Here is an 8,482-nt window from a genome sequence, read left to right as displayed (position 1 = left end):
TTCATGCATCAGGCAAGCAATTATTTTTTTTAATCAGGATTTTTTTTTTTTAATTTGGTTGTGCCAGGTCTTAGTTGCAGCAAAGGAGGTATTCCTTGTGACGTATGGGACCCAATTCCCTGAAAGGGATCAAATCCAGGCACCCTGCATTGAAAGCATAGAGTCTCAGCCAATGGACCACCAGGGAACTTCCCAAACAATAATTTTGAGGGTCTATATTTTGAAAGACACTTGAAGATGATGAATAGTTCCCAGTGACCACCTTTAAAGTTTTATAAATTTTTTGAGGATTCACGTGCACTTAATAAGTCAAATTACAAAAGCAATTAAACTAATCCTTAGGTGGCATCACAGAATTGGCTCCTAAGCATATGATCACTTAACATACCGTTTTGGGCTTCCTAGGTGGCTCAGTGGTTAAAGAGCCCTCCTTCAATGCAGGAGACAAGACACAGGAGACTTGTCCTTTATCCCTGGGTTGGGAATAACCCCTGGAGGATGGCATGGCAACCCACTCCAGTATTCTTGCCTGCAGATCCCCACGGGCAGAGGAGCCTGCTGCTGCTGCTGCTGCTGCTAAGTCGCTTCAGTCCGACTCTGTGCGACCCCATAGACGGCAGCCCACCAGGCTCCCCCATCCCTGGGATTCTCCAGGCAAGAACACTGGAGTGGGTTGCCATTTCCTTCTCCAATGCATGAAAGTGAAAAGTGAAAGTGAAGGCGCTCAGTCGTGTCCAACTCTCAGAGACCCCACAGACTGCAGCCTTCCAGGCTCCTCCATCCATGGGATTTTCCAGGCAAGAGTACTGGAGTGGGGTGCCATTGCCTTCTCCAGCAAAGGAGCCTAGTGGGCTACAATCCATGGGGTCACGTAGAGTTGGACACAACTGAAGCCTCTGAACACGAACGCAACATTCTCTTTTGGTTCTTAACTATAACTTTTCACTTCTATTTAATTGAGGATGTCTGCATGCATGTTCAATTAGATTTGGTCAATGATTTTTTTTCTTCTCTTTTTGTCCTAGTTTTGCACTGTTTTCATCGTATTACCTTTTTTAAAAAAATGAACCAGATAGCATCTCATCTCTTTCCATGTTCTGTATAAGATGCAAATAATCTGTTATTTGAAAATTTAGTAGAATATGTCATTTGGGCATGGTAGAATTTTGCAATATCATTCATTTTTTTTAATAATTCCTCTATTTAATTTTTCTACTTCTTCTTGAGTCTATTTTGTCCAAATGTATTTCTTAAAAAATTATCTGGATTTAAATTTTTTTTTCAAATTTATTGCTAGAATAGCATAGCTGCAATAATGCTGTGTAATAAACCACCCCAAAATCAGTGATATAAAGCAACATTTCATTCAGCCCACACACCTCTAAGACAGTTGGGAATTGGTTAATCTGGTGGTTTGGCTCCATATCTGAAGGTATGTCCCACAGCCTTCTTGGACCACCTGGCTATGCATGAGAAAACATGAGACATGTTCTCATGGTGATGGCAGAAGTTCATGTTAGATAAGTGGAAATAGGTGATACCTCTCAAGGACCAGATTCAGAACTGGAACACTGTCAGTTCAAACTCATCAACCAGTGTAAGTCATGTGGCCCAGCCCTGTATCAAGAATGGAAATGGATATACTCTACTTTATTAGAAAGAACTGCAAATTGACATGACAAAGGTTACTGGTTTGGGAAGTGGTAATGAACTGAGCCTGGTGGGCTGCTGTCTATGGGGTCGCACAGAGTCGGACACGACTGAAGTGACTTAGCAGTAGCAATGAACTGAGAACAATTATGCCATTCACCATAGATCCTGTTAAAATGTGTGTGTGTATATATATATATGTTTTTTTTTTTTTTTTGCTCTTTTCCCCTTGGTCAATCATACCAAAGATTTTTCTACGTTATTAGATTTCTTAAATAACTGACTTTTGACTGTATTAATAAATTCAATTTTTTGGTTTCTTTCATCTTTGTGGTCTGTTGCATGGTCAATTTCCAAAGATACCCTATGCTTCAAAGAATGCACACTGCTGTTAGGTGCGCAGTAATCTGTGTATTGTATGCGCTCAGTCGCTCAGTTGAGTCCAGCTCTTTGTGACCCCATGGACTGTAGCCCGCCAGGCTCCTCTGTCCATGGGACTCTCCAAGCAAGAATACTGGAGTGGGTTACCATTTCCTCCTCCAGGGAGTTTTCCCCACCCAGGGATCAAACCTGAGGCTCCTGCATTAGCAGGCCGATTATTTACCTACCACTGAGCTACCTGGGAAATCCAGTGTGTTTTAGATTCTACGTGTTAATGATGTCAGTCTAGTCTTCTCTATTCTTATTTTCTGCTTAATTGATCTTCTAGTGTCTATGAGAACTGTGTAATAACTGCTAATAGGCTGTACTAGTCCATTCCTCCTTGTAGATCTATCAGTTTTGCTTCATAAAGTCTGAAACTGTGCTATTTTTGCATAAAAACTGATGACTAGTGTGCATTCTTTGGTAAACTGGGGTTTTTTTCCAATCTGAACTAGCATTCACTAGACCTTTTATCTCAAGAGATAAGTGAGTACAAAAGCTGGTTTTTACTCTGAGGTGCTTACTAGTGGGGCTTCCCCAGTGGCTCAGCAGTAAAGAATCCTCCTGCAATGCAGGAGTTGCAGGAGACACAGGTTCAATCCCTGAGTCCAGGAGGTCCCCTAGAGGAAGGCATGGTAACCCACTCCAGTATTCTTGCCTGGAGAATCCCATGGACAGAGGAGGCTGGTGGGGTACAGTCCATGGGGTCACAGAAGGTCAGACACGACTAAAGCAACAGCGCGTGCAGAAACACACACACACACACACACACACATGCTAACTAGTGCTCTTGGGTATCTGTATTGAAAGCTGCTCAGGGTAAGGGGGACCAAGAAGAAAATCTTTCAAGTAACAGAAAAAAAAGGAAAGAAAGAGAGAAAAACTCATGAGGGGAAATATTAGAGAATGAAAGCACAAATCCAATGGATGCAATATGCAAACAGACATTCAGAAATAAAAGAAGGAACAGGTTATCATTAAAGAATTAAGAATTTTTCCCAGGGCTAAAGAAAGGCCTCAACAAGTTCCAGGAGGGACTGATTTAAAAAAAAAAATAAATAAATATATATATATATATATACACACACACACACACACTATGGGGGTTCCGTCAAAAACTAAAAATAGAGCTACCATATGATCCAGCAATACCATGCCTGGGCATATAGGGCTTGTATCCAGAAAAGACAAAAGTTCAAATTCAAAAAGATACATTCATCCCAATGTTCACAGCAACACTATTTACAACAGCCAATACACAGAAGCACCCTAAATGTCCATTAATAGATGAATGGATAAAGAATGTGTGTGTGTGTGTGCATATACTATGGAATATTACTCAGCCATCAGAAACAGTGAAATAGTGCCATTTGCAGCAACATGGATGGACCTAGAGCTTAGCGTACTAAGTGACGCAAGTCAGAGAAAGACAAACAGCATAAGGGATCACTTACATGTGGAATACTAAAAAATAATACAAATAAACTTACTTACAAAACAGAAACAGACTCACAGATATAGAAAACAAACTTACGGTTACCAAAAGGTAACAGGGGGAGGATAAATTAGGAACTTAGGATTAACAGAGACACACCGCTATATAAAAAATAACCAACCAAGGACCTTCTGTATAGCACAGGAACTGTATTCAATGTCTTATAATAATCTTAATGAAAAAGAATTTGAAAAAGAATATATATATGCACATATATATATATACACACACACACACATATATATATATATACACACACACACACACACACATATATATATATACACACACACACACATATATATATACACACACACATGCCTGAATCACTTTGCTATACACCTGAAACATTATAAATCAACTATACTGAAATAAAAAATAAATAAAAATAAAACATATATATATGTATATATGCACACACCTCAAGGTATATTCCAGAAATTCCTAAACTCCAAAGATAAAGGGAAAACCTTACAAGCAAAGCATTCACAAAGAAATGGGTTGTCTATTAATGAGATTGGTAATGAACATCTCAAATGCGACATTAGAAAACAGATCAGCATCCACAGACCAATGAGAGAAGTCTTGTAGTCCAACTACCCCATGCTGAACACAGATTTGTGGCTATGCAAAGATTCAGAAAATACATCTGAGTTAAATAAAGATTCAAGGAAAGATTTCCAACCAAAAGTGAATATGAACAGAATAGTCAAAGTAAGGGCCTGTATCAGTGAAGTCCTGAGTTACGTGAATAGAAATGACTGGCCAAAAAAAATTATAAAATAATGTGACTGTGTATAGAGCACTTTCGGGCACTCAAGATACTGATCTAAATTGGACTCTTATCTCTATCTCTACAGATGGCTTCACAGCTCCTTTAAAGTTAATTTGGAGCTACAAATATAAAAAGATAGAGTTTATGCAATGGAGAGAATTGTTCTTCTCAAAAGCTGAAATTAGGACAATGCGTCATAATTTATTTTTTACTTAGTAAATGGGCACAAAGACTAACCCATAAACAAGTATGTTTGTCAAAATCAAAATTGTGTATTTAAAAACTGATATTTCACTATATATAAATTACACATCAATAAACCTGCATTTAAAAATAGAAAGTCTTCTCTATATTTTTAAATAAGTAATCCTAATGTATAGATAAATCCCTCGCTCTAATGTAGGTCTAGATTTTTAGGTCTATTTTTCAATAGCTATACAGTTTAGATAACTTGTCAAGATACTTAAAGAATAAAATTATATCTTAGAAATCATCTCTATTTTTCAAGGAAGATGCAAGTAACATGAGACAGTGACTCAGCTAAATGAAATAAGGAAATCTGTTGCTCGAAGGTATGGCAACTTTAGAGGCAGTAAGTCAGTGAGTGGCCTGGCTCTGTGCCCTGAGGGTATCCAGGTACATGTATGTCAGTGTCAGAAAAGTAGTGAAACATGTAACAATTCCAGACAACTATTTCTTCTTCAATTGCACTCTTAAGAGCAAGCAAACAGGTCCTCCTGCCACCCCACATGACTTTCCTTCCAATCTTACTGGACAGAATTAGATGATATGCTCCTTCTTTTTTCTTACTGTGGTTAAAACACACACACACACACACCAAGTTACCACCTAAACAATCTTTAAGTGTACAATACAGGGTGCACAGGGATGTTCAGCAGATCTCTAGAACTCTAGCTACATCTTGCATGACCTAAAAGCTATCCCAGGGAACAACTCCATATCTCCCTCCCCCTCCACTCCTAGCAACCACCACACCACTTTCTATTTCGATGAGCTTGATTACCTATTTCATATAAGTGAAATCATGCAGTATTTCTCCTTTTTGTGATTGGCTCATTTCACTCAGTACAATGTCTTCAAATTCATCTCTATTGTAACGTATGACAGATTTTCCTTAAGGCTAGACAATATTCCACTGTATGTTATGCATCACATTTTTTAAAATCCATTCATCTGTAGGTGGACACTGGGGTTGCCTCCAATTCTTGGCTATTGTGAATAATAATGAAGTTGTTGTTCAGCCCCCCAACTGTGTCCGACTCTGTGACCCCATGGACTGCAGCACACCAGGCCTTCCTGTCCTTCACCATCTCCCGAACACTGCCCAAGTTCATGTTTATTATACTGTTGATGCTGTCCAGCCATCTCATCCTTTGACGCCCTCTTCTCCTGTCCTTGATCTTTCCTAGCATCAGGGACTTTTCTGACGAGTCGTCTGTTCGGATGACCAAAATAATGGAATTTCAGTTTCAGCATCAGTCCTTCTGGTGAATATTCAAGGTTGATCTCCCTTAAGATTGACTGGTTTGATCTCCTTGCTGTCCAAGGGTATGCAAATATCTCTTGGAGATTCTGTCTTCAATTATTTTGGATGTATACCTAGAAATAAGATGGCTGAATGATATGGTAGTTTTAATGTTTTTAGGTATCTCCATACACCATTTTATAATCCCACCAACAGTGCACAAGGGTTCTTCTCACATAATGGCTAACACTTGCTATGTTCTGTTTTTTGATAATGGCCATCCTAATGGGTGTGAGGTAGTATCTCACTGTGGGTGTGATTTTAATTTCCCTGATGACTAACGGTGCTGAGCATTAGTCATCTGAATTTCTTCTTTGGAAAAATGGTCAAGTTCTCAGCTCAGTTTTCAGTTGGGTCATTTGAGGGTTTTTCTTCGTTATTGGACTGTAAGAGTTCTTTATATATTCTGGATATATATTAAACCAACCATCATGTGTGCATGCTCTGTCACTAAGTCATGTCTGACTCTTTGCAACCCTGTGGACTGCAGCTCACCAGGCTTCTCTGCTCTTGGAATTTTCCAGGCAAGAATACTGGAGCGGGTTGCCATTTCCTCCTCCAGGGGATCTTTCCAACCCAGGGATGGAACCCATGTCTTTTGCATTGGCAGGCAGATTTTTTACCATTAAGCCACCTGGGAAGCTCCAGACAACCATCACCAGGATACAATGGTTATCGGGGCATCTATTACCACGGGACATATGTGTCTCACTTTTGTTTTACATCTCAGTTTCAAATTGAGAGAAGCATTCACTAAAGACATTATCGCAGCCGCAGGTCTTATTTAAGCAGATGTGTATAGACAGGTAAGGTATAAATGGGAGGACACTGGATAGAGCCTCAGGTGACCTGAGATTTTAGGACTTAGAAATTGCTAACAGTTAGATCTTCTTAAATCACTTTATCTTTTAAAACTATCTGTAAACCAAAGGGTGGTTTCATAATTCCAGCTTTAATCATTAACCAGGGATCTGGGTTAACCATTCATTTAAGATAGTTTATAAGCCTTTGGTAAATGTGACATCAAATTGTTGGGTAGATAGGTGTGGTCAAGTGTGGATCTGTATAGATATAGGTTTGTGAGAGTAAGTATCTGTGGGCAAGGGTGTGTATGTGTAGATATAGGATTATAGGTAAGAGTGGGTGTGGGTTGATAAGGGCAGGGTGTGTGTGTGTATGTGCATATAGAATTATATATGAGGGGTGGTATGTCAAAATGCAGAGTAGGTAAAGGACAGGATGAATCTCAATCAAACACGTTTGATCATTTTAATAATTTATATTTAACAATTTAATTATTAATTTTAATTATTTAATAATTTAATGATTCATTTTAATTATTTATATTTGTGTAGTATATAAACCCATTACTAAAGATGTTGCAACTATCTTTTCTAGTTTGTATGTGGTCTTTTATTTTGTTAATGGTAGGATCTTGTTAACATTACAAACTTTACTGGGTATTTTTTGTTTTCATTAAGAGGACTCTTCTTTCCTTTTAATGGTCATTTAAAAATATGACAATTTACACACAAAGAAAATTAAATTAAAATGTCCACAAACTCAACACCTAAGGATAATCACTTTAACAACTCAGTCTACAGTCCAGTTCTATAGAGGGAGAAATATGCAATAACACTGTACAGCCTACACACCTCTCTATAAAAGACTTAAATGCTCTCATATTCTATTAATGATAATATAAATAGGTTACTTCCAAATTCATTCTATGAGACGACCATTACCCTGATACCAAAACCATACAAAGACACTACCAAAAAAAAAGTTAAAGGCCAATATCTCTGATGAATATAGATGCAAAAATGTTCTATACAGTATTAGCAAACTGAATTTATCAATATACAAAAAGGATCATTCACCCTTGATCAAATGTGATTTAGTCCAGTGATTCAAGGATGGTTTAATATTTGCAAATCAATGCGATACACCACATGAACAAAAGAAAGCATAAAACTCACATGATCATCTCAACAGGTGCAGAAAAAGCATTTGACAAAGTATAGCATCCATTCGTGATAAAAACTCACCAAAGTAGGTACAGAGGGAACATCTCAACATAATAAAAACTATTTATGACAAACAGCTAACAACATATTCAATAAAAATAAATAAATAAATAGGCCATGACGATGATTTAAAAGCTCAAGAACTCTTCAGGGAGGGCTGAACTGTGAAGTAAGGACTTTGGACAGACACAGAGGCATAAGAAGGACACCTATAAGTCCTGGATAGCTGCTCTAGATCCAAGAAGAAAAGACCAGAAAGGCGCAGGCAGTGGCCCTGAAGACAAACTGCTGAAATTTTGCCTGTGCAAGTCGATTCAGTCATGTCCAATGCTTTGCTACCACATGGACTGCAGCCCACCAGGCTCCTCTATCCATGGGATTCTCCAGGCAAGAATACTGCAATAGGTTGCCACACCCTCCTCCATGGGATCTTCCCGACCTAGGGACAGAACCTTCATCTCTTATGTCTCCTGCATTGGCAGGTGGGTTCTTTACCACTAGCACCACCTGGGAAGGAAATTTTCCCTAGATGTGCTTAAAAATCCCATGCCATCCTACTTTAGGTT

The sequence above is a fragment of the Bos javanicus genome, chromosome 4 (genome assembly GCF_032452875.1).
Source record: "Bos javanicus breed banteng chromosome 4, ARS-OSU_banteng_1.0, whole genome shotgun sequence".
Classification (NCBI taxonomy): Eukaryota; Metazoa; Chordata; class Mammalia; order Artiodactyla; family Bovidae; genus Bos; species Bos javanicus.
Note: the sequence above shows the minus strand (reverse complement) of the source record.